Source organism: Vipera ursinii (genome assembly GCF_947247035.1).
Source record: "Vipera ursinii genome assembly, chromosome: 3".
NCBI lineage: Eukaryota > Metazoa > Chordata > Lepidosauria > Squamata > Viperidae > Vipera > Vipera ursinii.
In genome coordinates, this window is record NC_139516.1 from 2,422,750 (window position 1) to 2,440,492 (window position 17,743).

At 49.3% G+C, this 17,743-nt stretch overlaps 1 protein-coding gene across 1 annotated transcript in view; it reads left to right on the forward strand.

The window, feature by feature from the left end:
- DUSP15 (dual specificity phosphatase 15) overlaps positions 1-17,743 on the forward strand; it is a 161,125-nt gene that overhangs the window by 81,641 nt on the left and 61,741 nt on the right. The gene's annotated exons all lie outside the window — the stretch shown is intronic.

Genomic DNA, 17,743 nt, shown 5'->3' on the forward strand with positions numbered 1-17,743 from the left:
CTCACCACATCAGAGAGAGAGATCGAGTGGATCGCTTCTGGTCCCTAAATTCTACTCTTAAGAGGGATTGCTGAACTGGTATAAACAAAAACAGCCGCATAAACGTAGGAAAAACTGGAACGATCGTTCTTGATATCAGAAAAAAGACAGGCACAGCCAAACACCTCTGTGGATTAAGGATTCCCCTGTGGAGGAGGCCATCAGCATCAGGTTTCTGGATGTGCAGCTAAGAAATGGGCTGGCTTGGCCACTCAGCAGCTAGACAGTGGTGAAGTGCGGGAAGGGACCTTGGAGGTCATCTAGTCCAACCCCCTGCTCAGGCAGGAAACTCTATACCATTTCAGACAAACTGGCTGTCAGATCTCCTCTTGGAGGCAAGTTGTTCCACTGGTTGTTCTCACTGTCAGGAAATTCCTCCTTAATTCCAGGTTGCTTCTCTCCTTGTTGAGTTTCCATCCATTGCTTCTTCTTGCCTTCTGGTGCATATATATATATATATATATATATATATATATATATATATATATATATATGTTTGTGTGTGTGTGTGGGTCAGGGGTAGGCAACCTTGGCTCTTTTATGACTCGTGGACTTCAACTCCCAGAATTGAAGTCCACGAGTCATAAAAGAGCCAAGGTTGCCTACCCCTGGTGTAGGTGTATGTACGTGTACATAGACATATATACACATACATAATACACATATGCACATTATAGACATTCAAAATGATTATTTATATGTATAGGTCTATAGGTGTCTGTATACACATGCACACACAGCCCTACACCCATACATAAAGATGTAAATAATCATTTTGAATGTATATAGCATGTGTATCTGTTATGTTTGTGTATATGTGTCTATGTATATATATTAATACATACACCTATACCCATGCATATATGTATATACATATAAATAATCATTTTGAATGGATGTCGATGAGTAGATATATACTTGCTGTTGAGAGCAGGCAAGCAGAATTTCATTTTTAATGTTGGCCAGTGTGCTCACAATAAAAAAATGACAATAAAGGTTATCTTATCTTATCTGATCTTACCTTATATTAACGAGCCACTGGCTGGGAGGAAAGGACAGGGATTTATTTCTCTGCTGCTTTAGAAGACAGAAATAGAATTATCTCGGAAAGTTTAAGAAACAGCCTGAAAGGAACAATCTGAAACTCAAGAAATGTGACATCCTTCACTTGGAAACACAAATTGCTACAGTTGATTATAAGCTGAGTAAGTCAGCCAGGTTGTAAGCAAGACTTGGCTCAAAAACAGCCACTGTGAGAGGGATCTTGGAGTCCTACTGGACGATCACTTGACCGTGAGCCAGCCGTGTGCAAGCAAAAAAGCTAATGCAATCCTGGGTTGAATAAACAGAGGCACAGAATCAAGGTCACGCAAAGTATTAGTACCGCTTTATAAAACCCTTAGTAAGGCCACCCCTGGAATACTGCAACCAATTTTGGTCACCACATCACAAAAAAGAGGTTGAGAGTTTGGAAAAAATTCAGAGAAGAGCAGCTAAGATGATCCAAGGCCTAGAGTCTAAAACATATGAGGAATGGCTGCAGAACTTGGGTTTGGCTAGCCTAAACAAAAGAATCTGGCCCTCTCAATTCCTGGCAAATAGATGGGGAAGAAATGGAGGTAGTGACAGATTTTATTTTCCTGGGCTCCAAGATCACTGCAGACAGGGACTGTAGCCAAGAAATTAAAAGACGCTTGCTCCTTGGGAGGAAAGCCATGGCAAATCTAGACAGCACACTAAAAAGCAGAGACATCACCCTGCCAACAAAAGTGCGTATAGTCAAGGCTATGGTCTTCCCAGTGGCAATGTATGGCAGTGAAAGCTGGACCATAAGAAAGGCTGAGCGCCAAAGAATGGAGGCCTTTGAACTCTGGTGCTGGAGAAGACTCCTGCGAGTCCCTTGGACTGCAAGGCGATCAAACCGGTCAGTCCTAGAGGAGATCCACCCTGACTGCTCTTTAGAAGGCCAGATCCTGAAGCTAAAACTCAAATACTTTGGCCACCTAACAAGAAGGAAGGACTCACTGGAGAAGAGCCTCATGCTGGGAAAGGTTGAGGGCAAGAGAAGAAGGGGACGACGGAGAATGAGGTGGCTGGATGGAGTCACTGAAGCAGGAGGCGTGAGCTTAAATGGACTCCAGAAGATGGTGGAGGACAGGAAGGCCTGGAGGAACGTTGTCCATAGGGTCGCGATGGGTCGGACACGACTTCGCAACTAACAACAACAACAAACAAAAGAAGAAATAGGGAAAACATGATAGCAGCGCTCCAGTATTTGAGGGGCTGCCCCAGAGAAGAGGAGGGGGTCACATTATTCTCCAAAGCACCTGAAGGCAAAACGACAAAAGAGAGAAGCAACCTGGAATTAAGGAGAAACTTCCTGACAGTGACGACAATCAACCAGTGGAACAGCTTGCCACCAGAAATCATGCTCCATCCCTGGAGGTTTTTATGAAGAGGCTAGACAGTCACTTGTCTGTGATGGTCTAGGTTCTCCTGCTTGAGCGGGGGGGGGGGGGGGGCTGGACTAGAAGACCTCCAAGGTCCCTTCCAGCTCTATTCTATTCTAATAGGGGCATCCAGAAGCAGTAGACTTTCTCAAGAGGAGGGGTCTTGATACGGCTTGGATCAGATTTTCAGCTTGCGGCCCAGACGTGAGGAAACATGGAGAGAAACTCAAAAGGGGGGGGGGTGAAAGAAAGGCACGGAGCATGAACAATAATACAGAGACTGGAAGAATCAAAGCTGCTTAGCCTTGTGGGGTCTTTGCTGACTCTGCAAACTTGGCATAATAGGCAGTCCTCGACTTACAACCACGACTGAGCCCAACGCTCCTGTCACTAAGCGAGACACATGTTAAGTGAGGCTTGCCCCATTTTACGACCTCTCTTGCCACGGCGCTTAAGTGAATTGCCGCAGTTGATAAATGAGTAATCTGGTTGTTAAGCGAATCCGGCTTGCCCCCACTGACTTTGCTTGTCCGAAGGTCGCAAAAGGGGATCATGTGACCCCAGGACATAAATATAAGTCAGTTGCCAAATACCTGAATTTAGATCATGTGACTGGGGGCGGGAGGATGTTGCAAACGCTGTAATTCTGAAAGGGGGTCAGAAGTCACATTTTCCAGTGCCGTTGCAAATGTGAATGGTCACTAAATAATCTGCTATATAAATCAAAGACTACCTGTAGTTTTTTTTTTAAATCCACCCATCTTAAAGAGACCAAGGTTGAAAACACTGAGATTGTGGATCCAGTTCCCCATTTAGCCATCAGAATCGGAATACAGCTGGAAGGGACCTTGGAGGTCTTCTAGTCCAGCCCCCTGTTCAAGCAGGAGACCCCTTGCCATTTCAGACAAATGGCTGTCCAGTCTTTTCTTAAAGGTGTGGGGAGCACTCAAAACTTATGAAGGCAAGCTGTACCACTGGTTGACTGTCCTCACTGTTAGGAAGTTTCTCCTTAATCCCAGGTTGCTTCTCTCTTTGATTAGTTTCCATCCCTTGCTTCTTGTCCTGCCTTCAGGGGCTTTGGAGAATAGGTTGACCCCCTCCTCTTCTTTGGGGCAGCCCCTGAAGTACTGGAATACTGTTATCATCTCCCCCCCAACGGTCCTTCTTTTGTCTACACTGGATTGGATTACTTAAGATTAGATTAGTTAGATTGGATGGCCTTCTAGACTGCTTCCAATTGTAATGTTTATCTTCACACACACACTCTCCAGATCCAGGTTTGTAGGGCAGGGCCATTAGCTAGCCACTAAGAGAAGAGTCCAGTTCTGTCCATAGTTGTATCCATCCTAGCTGGCCAAGCTAAAGAAATAAATGAAGCCACCCCATTGGATTCAACCAGCAATGAATGCAAGACAGGGTTGCTATAACCAAGGTCTCTGGTAGAAGCTTTGCAGCCCCCATTTGCAAAGGGGTACAATTCCGATCCTCCAAAATCCAGGCCTCTGGTTTGCCTCCTTGGTCTCTCTCTGGGAGGCAACTCCCCGCCTCCCAAAATGTATTCAATCAGAATCAAGTTGGAAGGGGCCTCGGAGGCCCTCTAGTCCAACTCCCTGCTCAGTCAGGAGATCCTATACCCGTGGTGGTGAACCTATGGCACGTGTGCCACAGGTGGCACGCAGAGCCCTCTCTTTGGGCACGCATGCCATCGCCCCAGTCCTGGGCCTTCAGCTGGGTTTTATAAAACCTTTTTGCTTTAGGCCTCTGCCACCGTGTGCAAAAAAAAAAAAAAGGTTCATTCAATCAATCAATTTCAACTTCTCACAGGAAAAAAAAAGATCTCACAAAGTTGGAATTGACTGATTGAACTTTATAGTCCCAGCCAGTCTGGCGTTACCACTGCAGCCACGCCCACCCAATGGGCCACGCCCACCCGGCACCCGACCGTACATAAGTGAGTTTTGGGTTGCAGTTTGGGCACTCGGTCTCTTAAAAAGTTCGCCATCACTGCGCTATACCATTTCAGACAAATGGCTGTCCAGTCTCTTCTTAAAAACTTCCAGTGTTGGAGCATTCACCGCTTCTGGAGGCAGGTGGTTCCACTGGTTAATTGTTCCAACTGTTAGGAAGTTTCTCCTTAATTCCAGGTTGCTTCTCTCTTTGATTAGTTTCCATCCGTTGCTTCTTCTCCTTCCTTCGGGTGCTTTGGAGAATAGCTTGACTGCCTCTTCTTTGGGGAAGCCCCTGAGATACTGGAACACTGCTATCATGTCCCCCCTCGTCCTTCTCTTCATTAAAGTAGACATACCCATAGGTAGGTAATACTAATAATACTAATAGTAATAATAGAGTTGGAAGGGACCTTGGAGGACATCTAGTCCAACCCCCCCTCCCCCCCCCCCCCCCCCCCGCTCAGGCAGGAAACCTATCCCATTTCAGGCAAATGGTTGTTTAATCTCTTCTTACAAACCTCCAGTGTTGGAGCATTCACAGCTTCTGGAGGCAGGTTGTTCCACTGGTTAATTGTTCTGTCAGGAAGTTTCTCCTTAGTTCTAGGTTGCTTCTCTCCTTGGTTAGTCCCCATGCGTTGCTTCTTGTCCTTCCTTCTGGGGAATAGGTGGACTCCCCCACCCCTATTCTTCTTTGTGACAAGGGTTATTCCTGTCCATGCCCCACACTAGAGGTAGTCCTTGACTTATGACCACAATGGATGCCAAATTTGTTGTGCCTCAGGAAGGCAGTCGTTAAGTGAGTTTTGCCCCATTTTGCGAGCCTGGTATTAACTGGTCAGGTGATCTTGATCCGACCCCTCTGTTAATGTAACCTAGGATTGCGTTAGCTTTTTCGGCTGCAGCCACACATGGCCGGCTCACCGTTTAAGTGATCCTCCAGCAATTCCTTGCCATTAGCCGAAAAGGATGCACAAGGGATAAAAAGACACATCGGCCCACACGCATGCCCGCAACCTCCACTTCCCCTGGCTAACTATCCTCCATCCTCCATCCCTAAACTTGAGGCCCTTTAGCGGTGCTGGACTACAACTCCCATCACTCTTGCCTGGGCTGGGACACCAGCACCACCACCGCCCTCCACCCGCCAGCAGCGATAAGCCTCCACCTGGCCGACTTGCTGCGATCTTGGGCTGGGTCCGACCGAGCAGGAGACTTCCAAGTGCTAAAGCGAGGCTGGGATCACGTTCCAGCACGTGACCCGAGCCCAGATGTGGAATCCCGGGCCAGTTTCGGCCAGCTGGACTGGCCGGGCACGTGGGAAAGAGCAGGAAAGGTCCGCCGACCCCCACCCTCACCCCCTCCTATGGCCGGGGCGGGGGGGGGGGATCATCCCTCGGAGACTTTTAACTCAGCGTTTCCCAACCTTAGGAACTTGAAGATGCGTGGACTTCAACTCCCAGAATTCCCCAGCCAGCATAGCTGGCTGGGGAATTCTGGGAGTTGAAGTCCACGCATCTTCAAGTTCCTAAGGTTGGGAAACGCTGTTCTAACTGACATCGCGGGGGGGGGGGGCAGGCGACCCCCATCCCCCTTCCGCCTGCGCGGAGTGTGTCCGTGGGTGGGTGGGTGGAGTAATACCCTTTGAATTCTCCACCTGGGGCTTCAGCAGAAAATGGGGAGGGGGGGTTGGGGAAAAACCAAGGAAGCCGGAAAGGCAGAGGGTCCGCAACGTGCTCGATCCCGCTTCCCTCGGAGTTGCCCCTCCGGGAAACCGCCGCCGCCGACCACGACCTACCTCGCAGGGTCGTCGTGCCCCTCTCGATCAGGAAATCCGAGGCTGGCTTTGGAGGGCGGGAGACAGCTCTTCCCCCCCACCACCACACACACACACACGCACGCACCCCACCCCACCCCAATTCCCACCCGCCAGGATGCGCTCCGCCGACCGGGATGCCCGTCCGCCCCTTCGCAGCCGAAGAAGGCGGGGAGGGGGGGGGGTTTGCAGGAGGTGTGGGGAGGGGAGGAAGGAAGGCAGGCGCGGGGAGGGGTCTTCCCCAGAGCCTAGGTGCCCCCGACACACACACACACACACACACACACCCTCTCTCTCTTTCTGTGCAGGGCACAGCCAAGGAGGCGCCCGCCGGATCCAAGGGGGCGCGGAGGAAGGAAGGAAGGGAAGGGGGGGGGTCTCAAGGTGGCACCGCCCAAAGCCGGTCGTGGCCCCCGGCCACACAAAGCCGCCCGGCCGGGACCCTTCCTCTGTTCAGCGCCGGCTCGGATCTGCTCCGCTTTCCCGGCTCCGCAGCGCCGAGTTCCTCCTCCTCCTCCTCCTCCTCCCGCCTCTGCCGGCCGGGCTGCTTTTCCTCTCCTGCGGCTCCCGCGCCGCCTCTGCCTACCTGCTCGCCGCCAGGCGTGACTTTTTTTTTTTTCCCGGGTTTCGAATCGGAAACGGGCAAGCCCAGCCCGACGTCGGCAGAACCTGGGCGGCGGGTTAACCCTGCGAGCGCTGCGCCCTCCTCTCTCGCCTGCGCTTCGCCCAGCCCGGGCTGCTGGGGCGACCCCTCCCCCAGGCGGGAGGGGGAGGAGGGGATCGGCAGGCCGAGCACGCCCCCCCCTCCGCCGACCCCTCCCCAGCCTCCCTCCCCCCCCAACTCCATAATCCTCCCTGGTCCGGTGCAAGGACAAAGAGGCGGATCTCCAGGTGAATGCGCTTCCCTGCTGGGGGAGGGAGGGAGGGAGGGAGGAGATGCCGGCCCGGGCCAGGCTTCCTCTTACCCCACCCCCCCACCCCCCGCCGCAAAAAGCCTGGGGTGTGTGTGTGTTTGTGTGTGTGTGTGTGTGTGAGGCAGGATTATTTTAGGCAAAGGCAGATTTGCCCTAAGAAAGTGGCACTACCCCTCCCCTTCTGTGCCTGGAAGGCCTTCCTCTCTCTTTCCCTCCCCTAAAAAAAGACCCTGCTGGGGGGGAGGGCGGGGAAGGGAGAGGGGGGGTGCTTTGGCTTTGCAACCCAGAAAGGCAGCCTCTCCCCACTTTGGAGAGATTCAACTCAGGTGAAGCTTCGGGGTGCAACTGCAAGGAGGACCGGTGGAGTGCATGGTCCTTGGCTGTGGTGGGGGAGGGAGGGGTGTCTCTGCTCGGGACCCTTAGTGAGGCCGGGGGGGGGGGGGGCAGAAAAGTGAGGAAACAACAAGCCCCCCCTCCAAAAAAAACAAACAAAAATTGAGAGAATGGAAACCCACCAGGTCCTCAACTAAGATTCAATCCCAGCTAGGCCCACCAGTCGAAACCGAAAGTCCTACCCAGGGGGAGCGGAAAAGCAGCCAGAGGGTGGGGGGAGGGCTGCAGACCCTCTCTGCAAGGACCCTGAGAGGCTACTACTACTACCTCTTCTGGAGGATCCCCTGCAATCAAGCTGGAGATCCAAAGAGGATCTCCAGAGGCCGTGTGGAGAGGAGCAAAGGGCCTGCCGCAGCCTTTACGTGTCTTCCAGCATGCGGCACAAACGTGCCTCCTGCTTTTCAAATTCTTCTTCCACCTTCCCGATTAGGGTCTGGGGCTAAAAGAGGAGGGGTGTGCCCGATGCATAGGAATCACCCGGGTGTGCACGGGTCTGGGGCTCCGTAGCCGAGGAAAGAAAGAACAGCCGGATTCTCAAGGATTGCAGGAAAGCCGGGATCTGGAATCTGCACCGCCTTCTCCAAGGAACCGATCGGATTAAAAAGCCAGAACTCTTTGCTGCTCTCTGATTCCCACAGGACACTGAACACAAACACATCAGCTGTTAATAAAGGAGAATATTTGTAGCTCAGGGTTGACGTGAGGGGGTCCGTGGTGCTCTGAGGCAAGCCACTCGCATGGAAAACCGGCAGCAAACTGCACTCCTTACTAGCACTGAGGATGTTGCCTAATTTGGATCATGAAACATCCGCAAGAAATCAAGCAAGCTCAGAGGACACCAAGGCCCACACAATTCTCCTCCTCCTCCTCCTCTTCTTCCTCTCTGTATATCCCCCTCCCTTCTAGCACTGATGACATTACCTAGTTGGGTAATGAAATGTCTGCAATAAAACAAGCCAGCTCAGAGGACCATCCAGAATTCCTCATATCAGCTTTTGTTCAGCCTTATTTAGAATGGAATAAAGGGACGTGGTGGCTCAGTGGGTTAGGACGCTGAGCTTGTCGATCAGAAGGTCGGCAGTTTGGTGGGTGGAATCCCGAGTGCCGCATAGCAGAGTGAGCGCCTGTTACGCGTCCCAGCTTCTGCCAACCTAGCAGTTCAGAAGCACGTAAAAATGCAAGTAGAAAAATAGGGACCACTCCGGTGGGAAGGTAACAGCGTTCCGTGCGCCTTTGGCGTCTAGTCATGCCAGCCACATGACCACGGAGACGTCCTCGGACAAGCGCTGGCTCTTCGGCTTTCAAACGGAGATGAGCACCAGCCCCTAGAAACGGAAACGACTAGCACGCACGTGCGGGGGAACCTTTACCTTAGAATGGAATGGAATGGAATAAAATTACAGAATAGAATAGAATAGATTTACAGAATAAAAATAAAAGAATAGAATAGAATAGAATAGAATAGAATAGAATAGAATAGAATAGAATAGAATAGATTTACAGAATAAAAATAAAAGAATAGAATAGAATTACAGAATAGAATAGAATTATAGAATAGAATAGAATTATAGAATAGAATAGAATATGAGAATAGATTAGAATATATAGAATAGAATTATAGAATAGAATAGAATTATAGAATAGAATAGAATATGAGAATAGATTAGAATATATAGAATAGAATAGAATATGAGAATAGATTAGAATATATAGAATAGAATAGAATAGAATTACAGAATAGAATAGAATAAGGAATAGAATAGAATAGAAAGATTGTAGAATAGAAATATAGAATAGAATAGAATTAAGAATAGAATAGAATAATCAGATTAGAGAAGAGAAGAAAGAGCTGGAAGGGACCTTGGGGGTCTTCTAGTCCAGCCCCCTCTGCTCAAGCAAGAGAACCTATACGATCTCAGGTGATTGTCTAGTCTACATGGCGGGAATCCATTTGACTTTTGTTCCAAAGCTCATATATCCACTCACTGCCAGTTTCTCCCACCCTCTCAATTTGGGAAACCAAATTTGGACCTTCCCTGACTGACCGTTGGAATTTACAACAGCCCTGAAAAAAGTGACTCATGGCCATTTTTCAGACTTATGGCCCTTGCTGCAGGATCCCCAGGGTCACGTGATTTGCAGCTGGGCGCTTGATACACATTTATGACGGTCGCAGTGTCCTGGGGAGGGGCACGTGATCACCTTTTTGACACCTTTCTGACAGGTAAAGTCCATGAGGAGGCCAGGTTCACCGAACAATCTTGTCATTAACTGCAGCGATTCACTTCGCAATGGTGGCGAGGAAGGTCGTAAAATGGGGCAAAACTCACTTAACAAATGTCTCACTTAGCAACAGAAATTGCGCTATAGGTGTCTTGGGTAGCATCCAAAAACATCTGGAGCATCACCTGTAAACCATCGGCATGGACAAAAATCACCATCAGTCTCACTCAGCAACAGAAATTTTGGGCACAATTGTGGTTGTAACAACAGCAACAACAATAATAATAATAGAGTTGGAAGGGACCTTGGAGGTCATCTAGTCCAACCCTACGCCACTCCACACAAATGGCTTTCCAATGTCTTCTTAAAAATTGCCAGTGATGAAGCACTCACCACTTCTGGAGGCAGGTTATTCCACTGGTAGAAGAAGAAGAAGAAGAAGAAGAAGAAGAAGAAGAAGAAGAAGAAGAAGAAGAAGAAGAAGAAGAAGAAGAAGAAGAAGAAGAAGAAGAAGAAGTTGGAAGGGACCTTGGAGGTCATCTAGTCCAACCCCCTGCTCAGGCAGGAAACCCTATACCATTTCAGACAAGTGGCTGTCCAGTCTCTTCTTAAAAACTGCCAGTATTTGGAGCATTCATAGCTTCTGGAGGCAGGTTGTTCCACTGGTTAATGGTTCCAACTGTCAGGAAATTCCTCCTTAATTCCAGGTTGCTTCTCTCTTTGATTAGTTTCCATCTGTTGCTTCTTGTCCTGCCTTCAGGTGCTTTGGAGAACAGCTTGACTCCCTCTTCTTTGGGGCAGCCCCTGAGATACTGGAAGGCTGCTATCATGTCACCCCTCACCCTTCTCTTCCTTAAACTAGACATCCCCAATTCCAGCCACCGTTAATTGAGGACTACCTGTATTTTTCCTTCCCCCCCCCCACAAACCTATATATATTTGTGGGGGGGGGGAAGGAAAGGAAAACAAGCTATGCAATTCTTGTTGTTTCCATGATGATGTCACGGCAGGTAGGATGTAGTCCGGGCTGATAAGGACCTTCTTCTTCCTCCTCTGAGCCGTTTCTGATGTAAAATAATCCAGTTCAGGATTGTGATGATTAGGCATCTGGAGAAGAACATTTGCAGGAATTGGGCATGTCTAGTTTAATGAAAAGATGTTCACAGTTCAATAGATGAGGGGGGGGAATGCGATAGCGGTCTTCCAATACTTCAGGGGCTGCCCCAAAGAAGAGGGAGGGCTGGGTCAACATATTCTCCAAAGCTCCAGAGGGAAGGACAAGAAACAATGGATGGAAACTACTCAAAGAGAGAAGCAACCTGGAATTTAGGAGAAACTTCCTAACAGTGAGGACAATTAACCAGTGGAACTACCTGCCTCCAGAAGCTGTGGATGCTCCATCCTTGAAGGTCCTTAAGAAGAGATTGGACAACATTTGTCTGAAATGATATAGGGTCTCCTGCTTCAGCAGGGGGTTGGACTAGCTGACCTCCAAGGCCCCTCCCAGCTCTGTTATTCTGTGTTCCAAGAAGTAAGGAGAAATTTCCTGAAGGTGAGAACAATTAACCAGTGGAACAACCTGCCTCCAGAGGTTGTGGGCACAGCAACACTGGACTTTTTTTTAAAGAAGAGACTGGACAGCAATTTGTCTGAAATGGTATAGGGTCTCCTGCTGGAGCAGAGAGTTGGACTAGATGACCTCCAAGGTCCCTTCCATCTTGGTTATATTGTTAAGAAGGCCTTTCAGAGGCTACCTGAGCAGGTTTTGTGAGCACAGCCAAATTATTTCCAAACACACACCTACAACTACACAGGAAGGGTAAGAGTGTTTGGGCTCATGAGGTAAAAGCCAGAGGCATCACCCACCTAGAGAACAATGATCCTTTTCTCCCTCACACATCAATACAACTCATGAAGGTTGAGGTAAATGCTGTCTTTGCAGATAATCATCTGTTTTATACAAATCAAGTTCCTGCTTCTTGTAAAGATGGGAGTAAACATTGTGACAGGACTTTTTAATAAGATCGTTATCTGTTATAATATTGTCACCTTCACAAATATTCTCAAACATTCTCTTTTTCTCTTTCCTTTCTTAATTTGTAGGGCAGCCATCTTCCTGGTTTATTTGCAAACTTAAAAATGTTTTTTTGTTTCACATAATTTGGTTTGGTTTCGCTTTCTTGAGCTGTTCAGCTAGACCAGGGGTCTTCCAACTTGGCCCTTTGATGACTTGTGGACTTCACCTGGCTGAGGAATTCTGGGAGTTGAAGTCCACAAGTCATAAAAGGGCCAAGTTGGAAGACCCCTGATATAGACTTTAAGAGGAGTGGACTTCAACTCCCAGAATTCCTCAGCCAGCGTGCCTGGCTGAGGAATTCTGGGGGTTGAAGTCCACAAGTCATAAAAGGGCCAAGTTTGAAGACCCCTGATATAGACTTTAAGAGGAGTGGACTTCAACTCCCAGAATTCCTCAGCCAGCGTGCCTGGCTGAGGAATTCTGGGGGTTGAAGTCCACAAGTCATAAAAGGGCCAAGTTTGAAGACCCCTGATATAGACTTTAAGAGGAGTGGACTTCAACTCCCAGAATTCCTCAGCCAGCGTGCCTGGCTGAGGAATTCTGGGGGTTGAAGTCCACAGGTCATAAAAGGGCCAAGTTTGAAGACCCCTGATATAGACTTTAAGAGAAGTGGACTTCAACTCCCAGAATTCCTCAGCCAGCCAAAAAGGGCCAAGTTTGAAGACCCCTGGTCTAGACAACTGATGACATAACAGTTTAATCTGATGTAAAATTTTTGAATCCATCGGTGCCCTTTGCAATTCAGTTTCTTTCTTTCTGATTTCATCCAACATATTTTGCAACTTTTTTCTGGGATTTCATCTTCTGTAATAATAATAACAACCGCAACAATAATAACAAAGTTGGAAGGGACCTTGGGGGTCATCTAGTCCAACCCCCTGCTCAGGCAGGAAACCCTATACCATCTCAGCCAAATGGCTGTCCAGTCTCTTCTTAAAAACTTCCAGTGTTGGAGCATTCACAGCTTCTGGAGGCAAGGAGTTCCACTGGTTAATTGTTCTCACTGTCAGGAAGTTTCTCCTTAGTTCCAGGTTGCTTCTCTCCTTGGTTGGTTTCCATCCGTTGCTTCTTGTCCTGCCTTCAGGTGCTTTGGAGAATAGCTTGACTCCCTCTTCTTTGGGGCAGCCCCTGGGATGGAGGGGGCGGGGGAGAGAGAAATGTCCCAAGGGAACAGCCTAAGAGATGATGGAGGCACCAGGAACCTGCCAGCCCAATGTTTAAAATTCCCAAGAATTTCAGTTGAATGAGTTGCAGGAGAGGGAGATTGAGGGCACCTCCATTTAATCAAAATACGAAAGGAAGAAAGGGAGAGATTGACCACTGGGCCCAGCCCTGAGGTGGTGCCCCTTCCAGGCCAACTGTGCCAGCCTTTGGGCAACACCAGCCCCTCCCTCCCTCCCTCCCTTTGAGTGGGGGTGGGGGAGGCTTTTCAAGGGGAAAGACCCTCAAGGGGCAGCTTTGCCCAAGGAATTAAGGGTCTTTTGCCTGACAAAGAGGCCTCAAGGTCACTTCCTTCAGTTTAGGGCTGCCCCTCCCCCTCAGCACTCTCTTCCCCCCCCAGGACTTGCAATCAGGCGACTTCCAAAGGGTGGGGGGGGTGGCAAAGTCCTGCTTGGTTTTCTTCCTTGCTAGCCCCCCCCCCAAAAAAAGGGGGGGAAAGGATTTTGTCCCCCTTGGGGCTGATTCCCTTTTGCAAAAGGCCCAGGTTTGCCAAAAATAAATCCTGTCCCTTTTCCTTCTCTTTCTTCTTCCCCTTTTTTTCCTTCTTTTTCTCTTTCTCCTTTTTCCTTCTCTTTCTCCTTCCCCCTTTTCCTTCTTTTTCTCTTTCTCCTTTTTCCTTCTCTTTCTCCTTCCCCCTTTTCCTTCTTTTTCTTTTTCTCTTTCTCCTTTTTCCTTCTCTTTCTCCTTCCCCCTTTTCCTTCTTTTTCTCTTTCTCCTTTTTCCTTCTCTTTCTTCTTCCCTTCTTCCTTTTCCTTCTCTTTCTCCTTTTTCCTTCTTTCTCCTTCCCCTTTTTCCTTCTCTTTCTCTTTCTCCTTTTTCCTTCTCTTTCTTCTTCCCCTTCCCCCTTTTCCTTCTTCCCTTCCTCCTTTTCCTCCTTTTTCTCTTTCTCCTTTTTCCCTCTCTTTCTCCTTCACTTTTCCCATTTCCTTCTTTCTCTCCCCCCTTCTCTTTCTCCTGTTTTCTCTGTCCTCTTCTCTTTTTCCTTCTTTCTTTCTCCTTCCCCTTTCTTTCTCCTCCTTTTTGTTCCTTTCCTTCTTTTTTCCTTTTCCCTCTCTTTCTCCTTCACTTTTCCCCTTTTCTCTTTCTCTTTCTCCTTTTCCTTCTCCACCTCCTCCTTCTCCTCCTCTTCTGTGCTTCATCACTGGAAGTTTTTAGAAAGAGACTGGACAGCCCCTTGTCTGAAATGGTCTAGGTCTCCTGCTTGAGCAGAGGGTTGGACTAGAAGACCTCCAAGGTCCCTTCCAGCTCAATTCTGATTCTGATTCTCTTTCTCCTCTTTCTCCTTCTCCTCTTTCTCCTCCTCCCCCCTCCCTTTCTCCTTCTCTCCTTCTTCTCTTTCTCCATCTCCTTTTCCTTGTCCTCCTCTTCCTCCACTTTCTGTTTCTCCTTTTCCTTCTCCTCCTCTCCCCTTCCCCTTTTCCTTCTCTTTCTCCTCTTCTTTCTCCTTCTCCTTTTCCAGGCAGCCTCCAGGCTGATCTTCATAACAAAAAGGCCTTTCAGAGGGCGATTTCCTGCAGAATCACTCCAGGATAGATTTGAATATGCAGGCATTATTCCACAGTTTGCAGCCTTTCTGCATTTCAATGCTTGATTGGAGGGGGGGGTGTCTTAGGACAGCCCCCCCCATCCCCAGGACAACATGTGGCCGGGTGCCACCCCATCCAATTTTCCCCCCAACACACCCACACACTAACCCATGCAGAGGCCCACAGTTTTCCCCACTCCTGACCCATCCTGTAACCTAGCCAATTTCCCCATGGCACATAAGAATTCACTACTAAGGCACACACAATTTTGCCCTCTTCGGAGCCATCCTTCCCTCTCACCTACCCCATTCCTCCAATGCACGTACACAAACACACTAACACAACCAGAGAAATACATAGCTCTTCCCCACTTCTGATCCACCCATTACTCTCACCCATCCAGTTCTCTACCAAGGCCTGCACAAAGACACACACAAAGGAAAACACAACGAATTTTTCCCCACTTCTCATCCCCATGCAACCCTCTGTTCTTTAAAAGCATCCCTGGGGGCTGGCATCCAAGCCTCCCCTCCCCTTTATTGCCTGGGGTCACCCCAGAAGGAGCCCCCCCCCCGACAGGAAGACCTGTTTCACTTCCTCACGCCCCCCCCCACCGAGGAATAGGAGACAGGAAGAGGGGGGTACAGAAAGAATTTGGATTTTATCTTCACACTTAAAACAAACACCGGAAGTGGCTACCAGACCCTGCGAATGGGGGGGAACGATGGCTGGCCAAGATGGCTGCTGCCAGAAAAGGGAGTCTGGAGTCCTGGAACTCAAAGAGCCCGGGCCTGACTTTGCAACAGCGGTGGCTGCTTTGTCTTGTGCATTTGTGCTTGGCCTTTGAAAATTAGTGCGCATCCCTCGGCATCCAGAGTCAAGGAAAAAGCGCAGAGAAGAGCAACTAAAATGATTAAGGGCCTGGAGAGAAAAACATACGAAGAACGGTGACAGGAACTGGATATGGCTAGTAGACAAAACTGCACCCAGTTTTGGTCACCCCTGTATAAAAAAGATGTTGAGACTCTGGAAAAAGTGCAGAGAAGAGCAACAAAGAGGATCCAAGGCCTGCAGACTAAAACATACGAAGACCAATTGCAGGAACTGAGTTTGGCCAGTCTAGAGAAAAGAAGGACTGGGGGCGGGGAAGAGAGACATAATAGAAATATTCCAGTATTTGAGGGGCTGCCACGAAGAGGAGGGGGTCAATCTGTTGTCCAAGGCACCTCAAGACAGGACAAGAAGCGAGGGATGGAAACTCATCAAGGAGAGAAGCAACCTGGAACTAAGGAGAAACTTCCTAACAGTGACAACAATTAACTTGTGGAACAGCTTGCCATCAGACGTTGTGGGTGCTCCATCACTGGAGGCTTTTAAAAAGAAACTGGACAGCTATTTGTTTGAAATGACATAAGGCAGGGGTAGGCAACCTTGGCCCCTTCATTACTCGTGGACTTCAACTCCCAGAATTCCTGAGCCAGCATGGCTCAGCTTGGAGCAGTGGCGTAGCGTGGGGGGTGCAGGGGGGGCTGGCCGCACCGGGCGCAACATCTGGGGGGGCGCGCTCGCACTGAGCTGCTCAGGGAGCCCCAAGGGCTGCACAGAGTTGGCTTGGCTCCGCTCTCGAGCTGCTCTTTCTTGCAAAGCGAAATGAGTCCGGCAGGTGAGATGGGCGGCCACATAAACTGAATAAAATAAATAGAAGCGGCCAACTCTCCGCCCAGGCTCAGGCCAACCGCAAGCGCCCTGCAAGCGCCCTGGCAGGTTTGGCCGAGCAAAGACGGACCCGCTGGCCGGCCGGCCTAGCTTCGTGCGCATGCGTGGCTTTATTTAGCAGGGCTCACGTGCGAGCTTGAATGCAGCGGCTCTTGCAGGTCGGAGCCCCGCCCAGCCGCCCTCGAGAGGGACCCGGAAGCATCCCGCATGCGCGCGACTCTTCTTGGAAAGTCTACGCCGCTGCGGGGCGCGTCTTTTCAGCAGTGCCGTGACGTCACCGCCCGCCCGCCCTTCTATTTCCACTTCCGGTTGCCTTGCCCCGGGTGCTGACAATCCACGCTACGCCACTGGCTTGGAAACCTCTCCCTTCCCCTCAGCATGGCTGGCTCAGGAATTCTAGGAGTTGAAATCCATGAGTCATAAAGGAGCCGAGGTTGCCTACCCATCCTAGAACATGAGGCAGCATGGGGGAACTATGGCCCCTTCATGACTCGTGGACTTCAACTCCCAGAATTCCTGAGCCAGCATGGGGGAACTATGGCCTCCTCATGACTCGTGGACTTCAACTACTGCTAAGCTTGTAAGCCGCCCTGAGTCTTTGGAGAAGGGCGGGATATAAATGGAATTAAAATAAAAAAAATAAAAATAAAACTCCCAGAATTCCTGAGCTAGCATGGCTCAGCTTGGAAACCTCTCCCTTTTCCCTCAGCGTGGCTGGCTCGGGAATTCTGGGAGTTGAAGTCCACGAGTCATAAAAGAGCCAAGGTTGCCTACCCCTGGCATAGGATCTCCTGCTTGAGCAGGGTTGTTCTGATTGATTGATTGACTGACTGACTGAGTCAGTTTCTTGTCTGCCCTTAAAGAATCCGTGGATTTTTATTCTGTAAATTTCAGGTTATGTCCCTCTGTTTTCAAGACTGAGTCTCGTGGGAGACACCCCAAAACACAGTTTTGGTTCTTCGTCCGTATTCGGTCTTCTCCTCTCATCCTTTCCTCCTTGTGATTCCTCAGCCTCACAGAGTTCCACGTGGATAATATACATTATTAATATATTACAGGTAAGCCCTCGAATAACAACAGTTAGCGACTGTTCAGAGTTGCAACGGCATGAAGAAAAGGGACTTGTGACCATTTGTCACTCTTACGACCGTTGCAGCATCCCCACGGTCGTGTCATCAAAATGGCCTGCTTGCAAACTGAATGATATTAACGATGGTTGCCGTGTCCCTTGGGACCTTCTGACGCGCAAAGGCAATGGGGAAGCCGGCTTCTCTTTAACAACCAGTGGTACACTTAACAACAGTGGCAAGAAAAGTTGTAAAACCAACCAGCACCAAGGACCCTATAGTCCTCCTCCTCCTCCTTCTGGAGCCACGCCGAACCCCAAATGTGGCTGGTTCCCACAGCCAAAAGAGGGATTCA